The sequence below is a fragment of the Cebus imitator genome, unplaced genomic scaffold (assembly GCF_001604975.1).
Source record: "Cebus imitator isolate Cc_AM_T3 unplaced genomic scaffold, Cebus_imitator-1.0 Scaffold191, whole genome shotgun sequence".
Lineage (NCBI taxonomy): Eukaryota > Metazoa > Chordata > Mammalia > Primates > Cebidae > Cebus > Cebus imitator.
The window spans coordinates 520,411-538,969 of record NW_016107506.1 but is presented as its reverse complement, the minus strand read 5'-3'; positions in this window follow the sequence as shown (position 1 = coordinate 538,969).

Here is an 18,559-nt window from a genome sequence, read left to right as displayed (position 1 = left end):
TTTTCAATAAGGTATATTGTATTTGTTGATTTTTGGATGCTAAACCAGTCTTGTATTCCTAGGATAAATGCTACTTAGTCATGCTATACTTTTATTTTGTTTTGTTTTGTTTTTGAGATGGAGTCTTGCACTGTCACCTAGACTGAAGTGCAGTGGCATGATCTCAGCTCACTGCAACCTCTGCCTCACAGATTGAAGTGATTCTTCTGCCTCAGCCTCCCAGATAGCTGGGATTATAGGTGTGCACCACTGCACCAGGCTAATTTTTGTATTTTTGGTAGAGACAGGGTTTTGCCATGTTGTCTATGCTGGTCTTGAACTCCTAGACTCAAGCAATCCACCCATCTCGGCCTCCCAAAGTGCTGGGATTACAGGCATACAATTCTTTTTGTATATTGCTGGATTCAGTTTGCTAGCATTTTAAATCCATATTCATAAGAGATATTGGTCTGTAGTTTTTTGTGTGTGTATGTGATGCCTTTGTCTGGTTTTGGCATCAGGGTAATACTGGCCTTACAGAATGAATTGGGAAATGTTCCTCTTCAATTGTTTGGAAGAGTTGTGAAGAAATGGTATTAATCTTTAGATGTGTCATAGAAATCACCAGTGAAGCCATGTGAGCCTGGGCTTTTTTTTATGGATAGTTTTTTGATCACTGAGTCAATCTTTTAACTTGTTATTGGTCTATTAAGATTGTTTGTTTGCTGTTCAGTCAGTTTCCTTTATAAGAATTTGTCGATTTCATCCAAGTTGTCCAGTTTATTGGCATAATTTGTTTATAGTATTATTTGATAATTCTTTTTATTTCTGTATGGTTGGTAGTAATGTCCCCTCTTTCATTTCTGATTGTAATAATTTGAGTGTTCTCTCCTGTTTTCTTGACAAAGCTAAAGGATTGTGCATTTTGTTGTGTTTGAAGAAGTGGATTTTGGTTTTATTGAGTTTTCTCTATTATTTTTCTCATTCTCTCTCATAAATTTTTCCTCTGATCTTTATTATTTCCTTTCTTCTGCTCTCTTTGGGCATGAAAAGTTTGCTTTTCTTTTCAGTGCCATAAGGTAGAAAGTTAGGTTATTGATTTGAGATCCTTCTTCTTTTTTAAGTATCTAAAGCTATAAATTTCCCTGTAAGCACTGCTTTATCTATATTTCAGGATTTTGCTATGTTGTGTCTTTGTTTTCATTCATCTCAGTCTTTCTTAATTTACCTTTTGATTTCATCTTTGACCCACTGTTTTTTTAGGAGCATGTTATTTACTTTCCACATATTTCAGAATCTCCAAAATTTTTTCTGTTATTAATTTCTAAACTTCATTCCATCATGTTTGGAGGACATAGTTTGGATTATACTTATTCCTCTAACTCTGTTGAGGTTTGTTTTATGGGCTAGCTTATGTTCTATCTTGGACAATGTTCCTTAAGCACTTGAGAATCATCTATGTTCTGCTGTTTTGGGATGGAGTTATTCATCGATGCCTGTTAGGTCTATTTGGTTTATGGGGCTGTTGAAATGTTGATCTTCTGCCTAGTTTTTAAAAATCCATTGTTTAAAGTGGGGTACTTAAGTCTATTATTATTATCATTGAATTTCTCCTTTTATTATTGTCTCTTTATTATTGTTCATTTTCCCTTTCATTTCTGTCAGTTTTTGCTCTATTTTTTTTGCTGCCCTCTTGTTAAGTGTATTTATGTTCCTAATTGTTACATCTTCCTTCACAGATTGCTCCTCTTATCATTATAAAATGTCTTCTCTATCTCTAGTAACTTTTTTCCTTTTAAAGTCTGTCTTGCCTGATATTAGTATAGCCACTCCAGCTTTCTTGTGGTTGCTATTTCATAATATTTTTTCATACTTTTATTTTCAATATATTTTAATATTTGAATCTTAATTACGTCTCCTATGGATAGCATACAGTTGGACTTTTAAAATCTAGTGTGACAATTTCTAACATTTAATTGGAATGTTTAATGCATTCATGTTTAATATTAACATTAGTATAGTTGGGCTTACATCTGCCATTTTTTTGTTTTCTATGTTTCATATCTTTTTCATTCTTCTATCCCTTTTTTAGTGTTTTTATTAGCATTAACTAAAGATTTTCTAATGTACCACTTAAATTTCTTTAATAATTTTAAAATATCATTGGTCAGAGACTTCGAGATTTTTTTCTAACAGTTTTTTATTTTTTAAGGTAGTTTTAAGTCTATAGAAAAATTGTGCCAAAGTAAAAACGTTCCCATTTAACCTGTCTTTCACCACCATAATTTCCACTGTTATTAATATCTTACATTTCTAGGGTACATTTATTACAATTTATGAATCAATATTGATAATAATTATTAATTAAAGTCTATGGTTTATATTAGCATTTACTCTGTGTTGTATAGTTCTGTGGGTTTTAATAAATGCATAATGTCATGTATCCAGCTTTCCTGATTTTTGTATTTTTGTTTTTTGAGTTATTTCCTTACTGTTTGCTCTTGGGACCATATACATATTATCAGAAATAGCTTTAGATTTATATTAAGTTAATCCGAATGAAATATATAAATATTACTCCTTTATAATTGTATTCCTTTTCCCCCTTTATTATTACCATACATATTACATTTATAAATGTTACAAACCCAATAATACATTGTTATATTTGTTTACTTTATGTCTTTAAAAAAGCTAACAGAAGAAAGAAGAACAAGTATGAATTTGTAACTTTTGTTGTATTCATCTTCTTATTCATCATTTCTGCCTCTCTTAATTTGTTCCTGTGGATTCCACTTACCATCTGGAGTCATTTCCTTTGCCCAATAAGCTTTTTTCCCATCTACCTTCTTTGTGCCATTGTGGGTAAATATATTACTTTTCTGCATGTTATAGGCCCAACAATACATTATGTGCATATTGTTTTAGACAATTATGTTTTAAATCAGTTAAAGAAGAAAGAACCAGAACTATGCATCTCTAATGTCTTTTATAATTACATAATTACTTTTCCCAGTGCTCTTTATTTTCTAGTGTGGATTTGAGTTACTGTCTGGGGTCACTTGCTTTGAGCCTAAAGAATTCCTTTAATACTCCTTACGATGCAGGCTGGCTAGCAACAGATTCTCTCAGGTTTTGTTTATCTTTATTTTGCCTTCATTTTTGAAAGGCAGCCTGGCAGGATGTAGGATTCCTGGTTATTTGAATACTTTGAATGTTATCCCACTGCTTTCAGGCCTCCATTGTTTCTGATAAGAACTCACCTGTTAACCTAATATGGGTTTCCTTTTAAGTAATCTGTCTTTTTTTTCCCTTAACTGCTTTCAAGATTCTCTCCATGTCTTCAGCTTTCAATATTTTTACCATCTATTTGTAGATCTCTCTGTGTTTATCCTACATGGAGATCACTGAGCTTTCTGAATGTATAGATTAATATTTTTCAGATATTATTATTATTATTTTGAGGCAGAGTCTCACTCTATTACCCAGGCTGGAGTACAGTGGTGCAATCACAGCTCACTGCAGCCTTGACCTCTAGGGCTCAAGCAGTCCTCTTACCTCAGCCTCCCAAGCGGCTGGGACTACAGGCACATGCCACCATACCCAGCTTATTTTTTTGTATTTTGTAGAGATGGGTCTCACTATGTTGCTGAGGCTGGTCTTGAGCTCCTGGCCTCAAGTAATCCTCCTGCTTTGACCTTCCAAAGTGCTGGGATTACAGGTATGAGCCATAGCACCTGGCTTTTATTGTTTCAAATATCTTTTCTGCTTTTTCTCCCTTCTCCTTCTTGTAGTCTCATTATACACATTTAGTGTGATTAACGGCATTCTATATTTCTCTGATACTTAGTTCATTTTTCTTTATTTTTCCCTGCTGTTCTTCAGATTGCATAAACTCTATCAATATAGCTTTGAGCTTGCTATTTCTTTCTTCTGCCAGTTCACATCTATGGCTGAGTCCCTCTGGTGAAATGTTCATTTTAGTTATTATGTTTATAAACTCCAGAATTTCCATTTAGTTCTTTAAAAAAAAATAGAATGTCTATCTTTTAATTGATATTCACCATTTTGATGCAAAATTGTCATCATACCTACCTTTCTTTCTCTTCTTTTTGAGGCAGAATCTAACTGTCACCCAGGCTGGAGTGTACTGGCACAGTCATACAATTGTAGCTCATAGTAATTTGAATTCCTATGCTAGAGCAACTTTCCTACCTCAGCCTCCTTAGTAGCTAGGATTCCAAGTGCATGGCACTAAACCCAGCAAATTTTTAATTTTAATTTTTTTTTTTTTTGAGACAGGGTCTTGCTGTGTTGCCTAGGCTAGTCTCTAATTCTTTGCCCCAAGCAGTCCTTCATCTCCAGCCTCCCAAAGTGTTATGATTCTAGGCATAAGCCACTGAACCAAGCACCTACTTTTATTTCTTTAACAATGGTTTCCTTTAGTTTTTATGAGTGTATTTGTAATTGCTACTTTGAAACCTGTTTCTGTTAAAGCAACATTTGATTATGTTCCTAGTCAATTTTTGTTGCCTCCTTTCCGCCCCCACACAGTGTATGGGTCATATTTTATTATTTCTTTGCATGCATCTTTTTTGTTGTTGTTAGAAACTGTGTATTTTGGTTAATATACTGTAGCAACTGTGAGTGCCAGCCTCTCCAGGTACTGGTATTATTATTTGCTTGTTTACTTCTTTATGGTTGATTGAATTACTTTAGTAAAATCTACTTCTCCTCCCCATCCCTCCCTTCTGGCATGTGAAGCCTCTGATGTGTCTCCTCAGGGGTGTAATGTTAGATATGCCCACAGTCACCTGCAATGATAGTGTTTTTAACTGGGTTTATGGGCTTACTTTGACTGTTTTTCTGTTTACTTGACCAGAAGCAACTTTAAACTTAATGAATTTCCAGCTTGATTTCTCTGTTTTCAACAATGCCCGTGGCATAAATTGTTTCACAGCCGAATCCAATCAGATTTAGGTTCCTTTGAAGGAAAAGTTCTGAGGCCAGATATTTGCAATTTGTTCTTAACTCAGGAAGGTAAGATGTCTCTTTTCCATGTCTTTACAACAAGCTAGGTGTCCTACAGCTTCGTCTGTATGTCCAGCGACTCCCAATCACCTTCAAATTGCCTTACATCACAACTTCCATTGCTTTTGAGAGCACCTTTAGGCTTTTACTTGAAAATGAAGTCAGTTCCTTTGGGGAGAGATCTGGAGCTCTCTGTTCTACGACCTGGTTCTTCTGTCAGACAAAATCTGTGATCCAGGTTCTGGTGTTGGGGGCAGGGGACCATGGTGTATTTCCTTCTGAGTGACATTCTTGCTTTAGAAGCTGAGTGTTTAGTGGATGAGGAGGGTGCAGCACCAGGCTGCCACTTTTGGCATGGAATCCCAGTGTTAGAAGCCAAGATAAGCACACCTGGGGCCCCACTATTCTCATAGCAGCATCCCCAAGATAGGGCTTCTGTCACATCAGCAAGGGCTGCTGGGCAGCAGGGAACCCTCATCTTTTGGCCACACTCACCCAAAACTTAGCCTCAGCAACAAAAAGCTGGGGTAAAGATGATAAATGGCAATGCCCTACTCCTCCCAGGAAAATAGCCCTCAGACTGGTAGCAGGAGGGAGAGAAGCCCTGTGTTTCAGCTGCAGCAGTTTGGAGCAAAGTCTCTAACTTCCTGAGCTGGGAGAGGGGAGGAAATATGTAGGTCTTGGTTCAAATATTGCCAACACTTGCATTTTTAGTTTTAGTAGATTTTCAAGAATAAATGTTTCTTCATTTGCTATATGTTGGTAAGACTATTTCCAGAGACCTTAAATTATTGTTTTCAAAAATAATTTTACCAGTTTCACTGAGAAGTGGGTCTGCAGAGTTCCTCATGCTCAGTGAAACTTCTCAATTATAGGGTAGGGATCCTTAATAGAAAGTGGGTGGAAAGACAGCATATCAAAATCCCATGTTCAGAAACATGGAGAGTCATTGGACTGGTGCATGAACTTTGGGTATCAGTGGTAGTATGACATCTCCCATGAGTGCATTGGGATGAAAAAAAGGCAAAAAGTGACTAGGGCTCTTTCCTACAGTTAGGAAGTTACTTGTAGGGATAAATGGATATTCTGTCTACAGAGAAAACTTCCATAGATCCCAGGTAGATAAAAAACAGTTTTATAGTTAATTTAAAGTAATGTAGGCCAGGCATGGTGGCTAATGCCTGGAATCCCCGCACTTTGGGAGGCCGAGGTGAGTGGATCACTTGAGGCCAGGAGTTTGAGACCAGCCTGGCAACATGGTGAAACCATATCTGTACTAAAAATACAAAAATTAGCTAGGCGTGGTGGCAGGTGCATGTAATCACAACTACTCAGGGGGCTGAGGCAGGAGAATTTCTTGAACCTGGGAGGCAGAGGCTTCAGTGAGCTGAGATCGTGCCACTGCACTCCAGCCTGGGTGACAGAGTGAAACTCCATCTCAAAAAAAAAAAAAAAAGGAATGTAAATAAATTTACAAGAAAAAACCGAGCAACCCCATTAAAAAATGGGTAAAGGACATGAACAGACACTTCTCAAAAGAAGATATTCACATGGCCAAGATACATGAAAAAAAGCTCAACGTTACTGATCATTAGAGAAATGCAAGTCAAAACCACAATGAGATATCATCTCATGCCAGTCAGAATGGTGATTATTAAAAAGTCAAGAAACAACAGATGCTGATGAGGCTGCAGAGAAAAAGGAACACTTTTACATTGTTTTCATTTTGTGTTTTTGGCAATAGCTTCCCTACTATAATGGAAAATTATCCCCTTTCCATTCCCCAGCTACACAATTTACAAAGCACAAAGAAGAAAGGTAGAAATCCATTCAGGAGCAGCTGGAAATGATGAATTTATAATGATCGCAGAAGGAATAGGAGTAAACTTTTGTTGTTGTTGATGGAAATATAAATTAGTTCAAGGACTGTAGAAGACAGTGTGGCAATTCCTCAAAGATCTAGAAGCAGAAATACCATTTGACTCAGCAATCCCACTACCGAGTGTGTACACAAAGAGATATAAATCATTCTGTTATAAAGATACATGCATGCACATGTTCACTGCAGCACTATTTGCAATAGCAAAGACACGGAATCAACCCAAATAAACATCAGTGATAGACTGGATTAAGGAAATGTGGTACCTATGCACCATGAAATACTATACAGTCATAAAAAGGAATGAGATCATGTCCTTTGCAGGGACATGGATGGAGCTGGAAGCCATTATCCTTAGCAAACTAATACAAGAACAGAAAACCAAAGGCCACATGTTCTCATTTATAAGTGGGAACTGAACGATGAGAACACATGGACATGTTGCAGGGAATAAGCATACTGGGGATTTTTAGGGGGCCAGGGAAGAGGAGAGAGGGAGCATCAAGAATAATAGCTAATGGATGCTGGCCTTAATACCTAGATGATGGGTTGATCTATACAGCAAACCACCGTAGCACACGTTTACCTATGTAATAAACCTGCACATTCTACACATGTATGCCAGAACTTAAAAGCTGAATAAAAACAAAGACTTAAAAGCAAAAATAAATAAATAAATAAGTAAATCAACATAGGGAATTAAGAACACAGTAGTCAAATTGCCTGGGTTTGCTTCTTGGCTTTACCTTGTATTAGTTGTTTAACCTTATGTAAGTACTTAGCCTTTCTGTGCCTCTGTAAAATGGGAAAAAATGTCAACCACTAGGCAGGTTATGCAGGCTTTTGAGTTTTGCTGGGTGGATAAATGAAATTGTCTAATGACGTACAAGAAATACCAGTTTCAAAGAAAGAATTAATAATGCATTCAATTATTATCAGTGTAGTTAGGTGTTTCTGGGGTGATTCAGAAAGCACGTAAGCATTTTACAGTAACCAAACATCATGCTTCTGAGAGGAAGAGGTGAGGGAGGTGGACTGAATCCAGCCTGGCCTGATGACATCCCCTGAGAGTGAATTTTGTAATGAACTCTTAAAATTTGTTTAGCTTGCTTGCCATTTTTCTCTTTTCCAAAACAAGAGTGCCAAAGGTATGAAGAAAAAAATCTATTGTTTAGATAGTTTGTGTATGTAGTTTTATTGTGTTACAAACACAACAGGTGTCACAGCATTTCCTGAGGGTTTGGATTAGATGAGCCATAAGGTTTCTTCCTATCCTCAGAGTGTGTGGTACTTTGTATCGGCATCATCAATACATTTTCCTCCAAAGTCTCACTTATTGTGCTGCCAAGAAGCAGTCCCATGGAGCCACTTTAGTGAAGTAAAGCTTACTCTAACTCCTTCTGTGATCATTATAAATTCATCATTTCCAGCTGCTTCTGAATGTGTTTCTACCTTTCTTCTTTGTGCTTTACAAATTTGTGTAGCTTGGGGAGAGCAAAGGGGATAACTTTGGTAGGGAAGCTATTGCCAAAAACACAAAATGAAAGAACCACTCTTCCTTCTTTCAAATCTGCCATCCCAGAGGATTTATTTTATTTTATTTTTTCTGTTAAATTACATTTCCTAATTAGGTCACACCACTGGAGGTGACCTACATTTCAGAAGCCAACAAGCAACACCAGAGAGGCAGGGAAATGGCTGGGAGAGAAAGAAAGATGGTTTCAAAATGGCTACAAGTGCAGCTTTTCTCAGATATTTCATTGTGAGAGAAGTTTTCATAAGCTGAATTTTGAAATAAGAGATGCATTTGTTGGTTGAATGCAATATTCTGAAAGGTTATCTAATGGGATATACTGTGCTTATTTATTCACACATGCTCATCAGGCACATGGTGTATGTATATAAACACACACATATATATGTGTATGTGTGTGTGTGTATATATATATACATGCACATAACAAATTATTGTGCATGGTTGAGGATGCAAAGAGACAAAGAAATGACCCCTGTCCTCGAGGAGTTTCCAGTCCGGTTGAGAAGTCAAGATCTTCCCAAGAAGAGTTAAGAAATAGGAGATAGTATGTTATAATAGAGGTCGTATTATTTATCTACTGTTGCAGAAAAAATACTCCACAACCTAAATAGACATTTATTATCTTCCATAGTTTTTGTGGGTCTGGAATTCAGGAGTGGCTTAAGTGGTGGTTCTGGTTCAAGATCTCTTACAAAGTCGCAGTGTGAAGATCTCAGCTAGCCTTGAGTCATTTTAGCTAAGCTAAGTCATCTTCAGGATTGGAGAAGCCACTTCCAAGTTGGTTCACTCATATAAATGGTGAGTTGATGATGGCTGTTGGCAGGAGTTCTCCATTCCTTACCTGGTGGACGTGTCCACAGGGTGTCCTGAAAGTTCTAAGTATGTGGCTTCTCCAAGAGTGAGCGGTCCAAGCGAGCAAGGCAGAATCTGCAATGCCCTTTATGACTCACCCTTAGAAATATTGCATCATTTTCATAATATACTATTGGTGACAAAGGTGAGTGTTAGCAATGTGAAAGGGTGTATATAAAAGCACTAATACCATGAGGTAGTAATAACTGGGGGCCATGTGGGAGGATGTCTAGCATAGGTGCCAAGTGAAATATTTAGAATTTAGGAGCTATAGAAGTCAAGAAGTAAGAGAGTGACTTTGGGTAGGAGTGTTGTATTAGTTTCCTCAGGCTGTCATAAGAAATTACCACATACAAGATGGATTAAAACAAATAACATTTATTCTTTCACAGGTCTGGAGGATAGAAGTCCAAAATCAAGGTGTTACAGGGTTCCTTCTGAATTCTGTAGCAGGGATTGTCTCTTTCCTGGCTTCTGGTGGTTGCTGGCTACTCTTGGCATTCCTTGGCCTATAGACGTATTACTCCCATCTTTGTGTCCATCTTCACATGATGTTTCTGTCTTTGTGTCTTCACATGGCCTTCTTATAAGGACACCAGTCATTGGATTTAGTGTCCACCCTAATCCAGTATCACTTCATGTTAATTTAACTAATTACATTTGCAAAGACCCTGATTTCTAAATGAGGTACCAGGAGTTTGAACTCAACATATCTTTTTGGGGAGCACTATTCAACCCACAAATGAAAAGGGAAAGAGGACATGAGGAAACAGAATTGGAGCTTCAAGTAGGGTTAAGATATGGATGGAGAAAGAATAATACTCTAGTTGGTGAGATGTGATTGCAAAGGAAGGAGGAAAAGAAGCAGAGGAAGCTGAGAAACCATGAGTTCTTTTCAGTAAAATTAGACACAAGAAGGTAAGTCTGATTGGAGAAAAGAAATAATAGCACTTCAGTTTGAAGTTAGATTATGAATATATTGTAAAAGATCTTAAAATACATGCTAAGGAGTTTGGATTTTACTCTTCAGTCAATGGTGAAATCGCTTGTTTCTCTCTCTCTCTTGCTCCTTCCTCTCTTTCAGAAGCTCATAACTACATTTGTGAGCTACTATTTTTATTACATTAATTGAAGCATAAATCACATACAGCAAAGTACACAATTCTCAGTCATTTTTTCTTACACACACATATGCATACTACATACACATGTAAATACCTATGGATCAAACAATTCTGACACTTCAGAAAGTATACTTTGTGTCTCTACCTTGTCAATATCACCCCCCAGAAATCACTGTTCTCACATTTATCACCATAGAGTAGCCTGCTATTAAATTCCATATAAATGAACCATATTGCATGTATTCTTACACGTTTAGTTCCTTTTGCTTGTCATTGTCCATGAGTTATCCATGATGTTGTGTGTAGCGGTAACTGGTGCTTTTTAGTGCTGTATAGTAACCCATTGTATGAAGACATCACATTTTATTTATCCTTTCTACTGCTGATAAACACACTTAAGACTTTTTAATGTATGAAACAGCTTGATGAAAAGAGGAACTGTTACTGGCATGCATTGTTAGGTAAATGAAAGAATAATCTCCAGGTGGATTGAATTGGTGGAAAAGAGTTTCTAAAACTTTAAGGTATACAAATATTACATGGGGAGAGCTTGTTAAAAATTCAGATTCTTGAATGCCAGCCTTAGCGATGGCTTCTCCAGCGGTGAATGGTCTGGGGCCTGGGAATTCTGTACTTCTAACAAGCTCTCTTGATGATTTTGTTGGAGGTGATCTTTGGCCACCCTTTGAGAAACATTGAGAAATAACTTGAATTTAGAAGACAGGAATTAAATAATGTGTTAATGGTTGCCTGAACTGGGATTTTGCCCTGCGAAAGGAAAGAAGGCGATGGACATGAGATGAAAAAGACAAAAGAAAGACTCAAAGGCATTATTGACAGACTGTCAGTGAGGAGTGAGGGAGAGAGATGAGTCTAAAATGACGCTGAGGTGTCACACTTGGATGACTACACGTTGATGACATCATTTGTGTTCAGCACAGCTCTGTTGTTTGGGAAAATGAGGTAGGCCTGTGCCACTATTTGGATGATAATTGAGGAAGAGGCACTGAGGTCATTAGTATTTTTGATCAGACTGCTGCCATCTTGTTGAGCTTAATAGTTGTCAAGGTCATAAAACTACAATTCTGGGAGGTACCCCCAAACTTCCTCTGGCCTGTTTTTTGCTGCTTATCAAACCAGCCTAGGAAGGATGTTAAGGGCAAGTCTGCTCCAATGTATTTGGGCAGACCCCAATAACTCTTTTGATATTAGAGGTGGTTCCAAGGATTTCTGTAGCTTAAAAACTCAAGGATTTAAAAATCTTGTTCAAATGCAAGTAAAACATATTTGGTTGTTCTTTAATGATCTTGCTTTTCCCTTCAGTTATTTCTCAAAGTCACTGGTTACAGGAATTCCTTCACACACAGGGAAGTGGAAAGCCCTCTACCCTTACCAGTCTTTTCTTCTCCAGGATATAGGAAGCCAGTCCATTAGTATTTCTATATAGATCCAATTTCCCAAACCTTTAATCATTTTTTATGCCTCTCATCTGGAAATATGTGATTACATGCTTGACTAAGAGAAGCATTTGTTTTCTCGATACTGTGTTGGCATTGCTGAAAGTGCTGAAAGGGGTTCAGTCTGCAGGTGTAGTTGCTCACTTTCACCGCAGATGTGTGCCCTAAAAATGTGAATATAAATTACACTTTTGGGGTGAAATCAAATTGCACTTTCCCCTTTGTTTGAATTTCAACCTCAGCAACACTTTCACTTTATTTCTCATTGGCCTCCTGGGAGCTCTAACTTCTAACCTTTTACTGTGAAGTATGTTCTTCTTTCTAAGCTGTCAGTGGCCATAACTGTCCTTCCAATCCCCATAATAAAATTTATCTTTATCATGATTTGGCATTGATCACTCTTTTAAAAACTTAATTGATCTAATTGGGAATTTTAAAAGTTTCTTTTTAAATCATGGAAAGGGAAAATACCAGAGGGTCAATAATCCTGGGAAGATCCTGGGGTAGCAGCTAGAGGTCCCTGGTTCACAATGAAAGGATAGTAAGACAGTTCATCTCTCTTTGACTCAGGAGATTCACATGCACCACCCCACCTCTTGCAGAAAGCAGGACTCGGTCACCGTGGCTGAGCTGGATAGGGCTTATCCATGGAGATGGAAAGCGGGGGCACAGCAAGCAAGACTGGTCTTCCTGTTCAGTCACTTAAGCTTGTGAACACTCAAAGCAATAGACAGCAATTCTTTATTCTGCTCCTCTGAGTATTTGATGAGTGATGAGGGCAATTGCAGTTGGCAAAGTATTTGCCGCCCAGAGAGGTTAAATGGTTAGCTGAAGATGATGTTGCAAGTAAGTGATAGGGTTAGAAGAAGAACCAAAAATTATATAGATCCAGGCGGTTTTTCCCAAGAGACCAGAGGATCGTAATTATGGTGAATGATGTCAGGCTTGAGAAAGATGTTGATCTTTGGAACAGTATGAATCCATTCCCGGAGAAGCAGGAGAATCCTGTTTTCCTTACAACCATCAACCTTCTTTGCATCCATTTGAAGACAGCATTACATATCAATTTTTCAGGAAGGTAAGGTAATTTACATAAGGTTATAAAGGGACAGTAGAGTCAGTGTCGAGAATGATGTTCTGCTCTCCCTCTTGATCTTGCTGAATGACAGGGTATTTATCTATTGTCTTTTTTTTGTTGTCAGTATTTATTTTGGTGTTTGCTCCCCAACCTCAGTTGCAGCATTGAGCTTTGCTTCTCCATTTGTAAACTTCCCTGTCTTGTTTACTGAGAAGGTTTTGGGCTTCAAACAGAGTAATGGTCTGGGTAAGGAAGGCAGAACCCCATATCCCCCAAATGGAATAATCCATGAGCTTTGGTGTATTTCTTGAAGAAAGTTCAAACCAAACGAAAACCTCCGTTTCTTAATTCTGGCAGGATAACTGTAATATTACTTTTACAACATCCTCTCAAATCTGAGTGATGCTCAGAGGAAGTTTGGAGAATACGCTTTTTCCCCACCAGGTTATTTTGCCAAAAGCTAACATGGTCTCTTCTAGGGAGTGAGGCTGTCTATACCTTTGGCAAATAGTTCATCTAATTAGAATCATGAGAAACCCCTCTGGGTAATCCATGGCTCTGTCTGACTAGGCTATGGCTAATCTGAATAAACACACACTAAGGGATATTTGTCTTGTAGAGGCCATAGGCTTCCCCCCTGCCCCCGCTTTTTTTTTTTTGAATGAGAAGTTTTTGTTTACTGCAATGGTCTAAGAAGATGAAGGTTTTTCTTACAATCTTAAGTCCCTATTCCTTTGACTGTCTGAAAACTCCTAGGAGCTCTGCTCCTTTGCATAGGGCATGAGGTAGAGTTCAAACCCTGTGTAGTACTTTAGGCTAACCCTGCTTGGAGGGGAGCTATCTTAGTGATCCTTTTACATTTTTATCTTTTTTAAATTTTATTTAAGAGTGGCACAATCATGGTCAACTGCAGTCTCAAACTCCTGGGCTCAAGCAATCCTCCCATCTCAGCCCCCTTAGTAGCTGGGATTCTAGACATGAGCCACCACAGCCAGCTTATTTTTATTTTTTAAGTAAGCTTTTTATTGAAGTATAGTTTACATATAGAAAGTTCATATATTTTAAGCGTATAGCTAGATTAATTTTCAGAAAGTGAGAGTAGACTATGTAAGCAGTCTATAGATGAAGAAATAAAAGACATCAGGACCGCAGAAGACCCCTCAGGCTCCCTACTGTTCACTACCTCTTTCTCTAGAAGGTAGAGAGTGGAGACTATCCTGACTTTCAACATCATAGAGTAATTTTGCTTCTTTTGAAAATTTTTAGAAATGAAACAATACATCATGTTTTTTGCATGTCTGGCTTCTTTTGCTTGACATTATGGTCTTGACATTCATCCATGTTGCAGGGATAGTTCATGCCCTGCCATTGCTGCTTAGTATTCCATTGTATGTATGTAGCACAACTTATTTGTCAGTTTCACTGCTGATGGACATTTGCATGGTTTTTCTCTTTGGATTTTAGCTCTCTTTTGATGTATCTCTGCCCTGTGTACTCAGGGTGTACACAAGTTGTCACATAAATATGTGTGCCTTGCTCTGTGTGATCTTACTCTCTGCAGAGATATAGCTGCTGGAGATTATCCATTTTGGTGCTTAGGCCTGATTTCAAATATACTTATTGTTCCATGAGTACACTTCAGCTTATCAAATGAATTATGCCAAGTTTGAGTTTGGAGAAAATGGTTTCTGCAGATATAAGACGTGTAAATATATATGTTTCTTACAAAACCCTGGTCTTCATATAGAAATATTTTGATTTCTTGTGACTTTCAGCTATGGATTAAGTATGTATATTTAGGAAAAACTTAAATTACATATAAAACCAATTCAGGTTATTCATATACAATTTGAGTATAGCATATTTGTACATGGATAACATCAGGAATATTTTTACCCAAATTATACTTCTTACCCACTTTAGTGGGAACCATCTTGCTAAAGTATATTCTCTTTATTACACGTTATTTTTATAAGACTAACCATTTATTTAAAAAATAAAAGCAAAATGTTTTTGGAACAAGCATGGGTAGATATAATGTATGTGACTTTTGTTGTATATTTATCTATCATGGGATTTTACCTTTCATGTTTTCAGCCCTTAGAGATTAAAAAATGGTTACTCTTTCTTCTTGGTATATCTACAAACCACCATATTAAAGTCATTTTTACTAGATTAATAACCAACTTTTCCTGACCTGGTTCAACTTCTAAAAAGCCCTCAATTATATTATCCAGAACTACGTAAGCAACTGTGATAAATTACCCTATATGCCCATGGGAGTTGAACATAACTCTTTCCAAGATAAAATAAGGCAGGCAACAAAATTACTGACAATACTCTCCCCTCGAACGTTACAAGTACTTTTTAATGCATTCAAAACATGTGAACAAATATTTGGAACATAGTTCTGTATAGCTTTTTTAGTACAAACATTGTTTGCAATAGTCACCAATGAACTACTAATGCAGTAATTAATTTACTCTGCAGCTCTAGTTGGGAAAATGGCTTGAAATTGTAAAAATGTCTTGTAAAGAATGATTTAATTTAACGATTTAACATCAAGTATTATCCCCTTTAAACTCAAATTTATGGAAAACCCTTCTGTGTTGTCACCATGTGCCTTACATAATAATTTAGTGAGGAGAGGAGCCACATCAGGGGAGAGAAATGCTTTCACTCCAGCAGGGAAGGTAAAGAGAAACCACCCTGCTTTGTTGCTGGTCTCCCCTGATTTTCTTCACGTAGCCCTTTTAGAGGCTCTCACAAACCTGTCCTCCCCCTACACCTAGGAGAAACTGAGGATGTGAAGGGAGAAATGCAGGCACATGTGACATGTAATTTTCTTTCCAGGGATAGGGCGCAGATGGCATCAAGGTTAAAGGTTACTTTTGAGTGTGTGTTTTTATTTGTGTCCATGACCAGCTCTTGTGCTAAATATTCAGGCAGAAAAATCCCAATGACTTCCATTTTCTTGGACTAGCTAAATAACTGGCCACATGTAGCCTGGTTTCCCTCCACCGCTGATCATGACCTTGGACAAGTCACGTAGCTGATCTAAATCTGGAAAGGGGGATGACCATACCTCCCTCATTACCTTGTGAAGCTCAGGCAAAATAATAGCATTGGAAAGCTCTTTATAAGAGTAAAGCACTCTCATGTTTATTACGGTTGAGAGAAAAGTAGACTTTTCTTTCCCCAGTCTGAATTGTGCCAACCCTTCTGGCTCACTCACTGCAGGTCCTGTATTCAGTGTGTAGAGTGTGGATTTTGCCTGTTTGTATTCTGATATTCTGCCTGGTTTGGAATGGAAGCTTCTTTTGTGCAATGATTGTAGTTTTCTATGGATTATACAGAGTTCTGATCCAAGCATAGTAGAAAAGCTTCATGTATTTTAAAAAATAAACAACAACAAAAAATTACTATTTTAATGAGCCAACACATGGTTTTTATGTGCCAACTATGGACTGAGCTTTGTAAGATTTCTTTTTTTTTTCTTAGAAGCAACAGCAACATAAGAGAAATGCTTAATGACTTTGCTCCTATAAAGTGTAACAGGAAATTCACCTGGCCTCCATCCAAAGGATGTACATCGGTGCAAATTAAGATTAAAATGGTTAGTCTGTGTCTGACCCCATTACTATTCTTCCCTCTGGTTGCAAATAGATACAAGAAGAAGGACTTGTCACAGTGTTTTCTCCCCAAGGTCTCCCTGTGATCTATGTGATTCCAGTGGATTCTCCCTGGATGACTTGGCCAGCAATGCAGCAATGCTCAGGGATTTCTCACGGGGCCAGAAGAATCTACATGCACCTGGAAGCACATGCTTTCAGCTTGGGCATAAATGATTGGCTCCAGAATGTTTCCAAGGTTTACTGGTCACCTTCAAGTCCCAGCAAGAGCAGCATGCCTCACACATCATAGAAGGCTACATTGTGTGTCTTCTCTGTACAGGAGGGTGGGCAAACTGCTTAAGTACTCAATTTTCTCAGTTTAAAAATGGGGTTATAAGATTACGCATTTTGACAGGTTGTTTGGAGCATTCAGTGAGATAATGCTTACAAAGCAATGAGTTCAGGGCCTGGTTAAGGTGAGTTTTTGAAACGGTGTGTCTCCCATATCTATCTGTGAAGGAGGCTGCACCTTATAGTTTCAATGCCTGATCAAGTAGCACAAGCCTCTTTCACAAAGCTGCGGAGACTGGATCCCATTGGGAAGCTACGGTAGAGAGACAAGCACCCCACAAAGATTACAGGATTCCTGCCCTTCTCTTATTTCTGCTCTTCCAGCTTTGTCTCTCACCTCCGTTAGCAAATTTCCTTTCTAAAACCAGTAGCCCTATCCTTTGAAGGGGTTGCTTGGTTAACAGTTTAAGAACAAACAGTAACAGTATAATCATTATAGGAATAACCCTTGGTTGGCTGGATTGGTTTCTTCCTTGCACACATGGCAAGGGAGGGAGAGTGAAAGAGGAAGGGCAATTTTTTGCATTAGCTTTCCCTGTGTGGGGAATTGGGGACCCTTTCCCAGTTGAAAAGAGCAATGCTACTTTGTCCTGGGTGAGACACAATGTGACAGTAACATGCCCCCAAATTCGTAAACGCTGGAGGGAGTTGACAGCTGGTATTTTTAAAGGAGCTGATTTGGTGGCTAATTTTATTTATCTTGCTTCCTTTGCCAAGATCAGCTGCTTCTTTGCCTTGTGCCATTAAGTCCCAGGAGATCCATAGGCAGCAATTTACAAATCTGTTCCTTTCCGTGGTGAAGGTTCTTTCTACTGCCATGGGTTTTTCATAGAGAAAATAGAAAATCTAGAAGCCATATAACCAGAGTGATCTTTAATGTTTCATCAAAAGCTGTCCTATATGGGTATTTATTTATATTTAGCCCAGAGTGAAAGGTCCCAGGAGGCTGCAGCCTGAGCAGATTTGGTTCAATATCTGCAAAGGAATTTAAATAAGCTTACCAATAAAGAAATCTTCCCACAAGAGGAAAAAAAAAGTGGAACTTGAGTCCGATTGACCTTGGGACAAAGGCTGGAAACCATTCAGTAGTCAATAAGGGAGCCGTGCAGCCTGTAGACATGTCTTTGTGAGTGTGCTTGTGTGTAAATTGGGCCAGAGGTGGAGGGAGGGAAGCAATATCTTCATGATGTCTCCATGGTTGCATTAGATTGAAAAAAGGAATTGATATTTCATTATAAAGCTGAATGTTAAAAATTAGCGTTCCTAAAATTTCTAACAACCTGGCTTAAGTAAAATAATAACAGATATATATGAAAGTGATATTGCTAGAGATTAACGGTTGTAGAATGGATATCCTGCTGTACAACATCTATGAATAATGCATCATTATCTATTATCTTTAAATCCATCCAGGATTAACAGCTTTGCAGATTATTTAGCATCCAAGATTTAAGGGATAAAATCAATACATACATGTTTTGATAATCAATGACAATCAATTCATTAATAATAAACATGTAGCCAACCTCAGTTAAATGCTCAGGGGGTGTCCTTATTCTCTAATTGTGTTGGTTTATTTGCTATGCTGGCAATTTGGGATGATGTCTTTATAATCTATGTCAATGTTAAAAAAAAAAAAGAGAGAGAGAATGTTCTC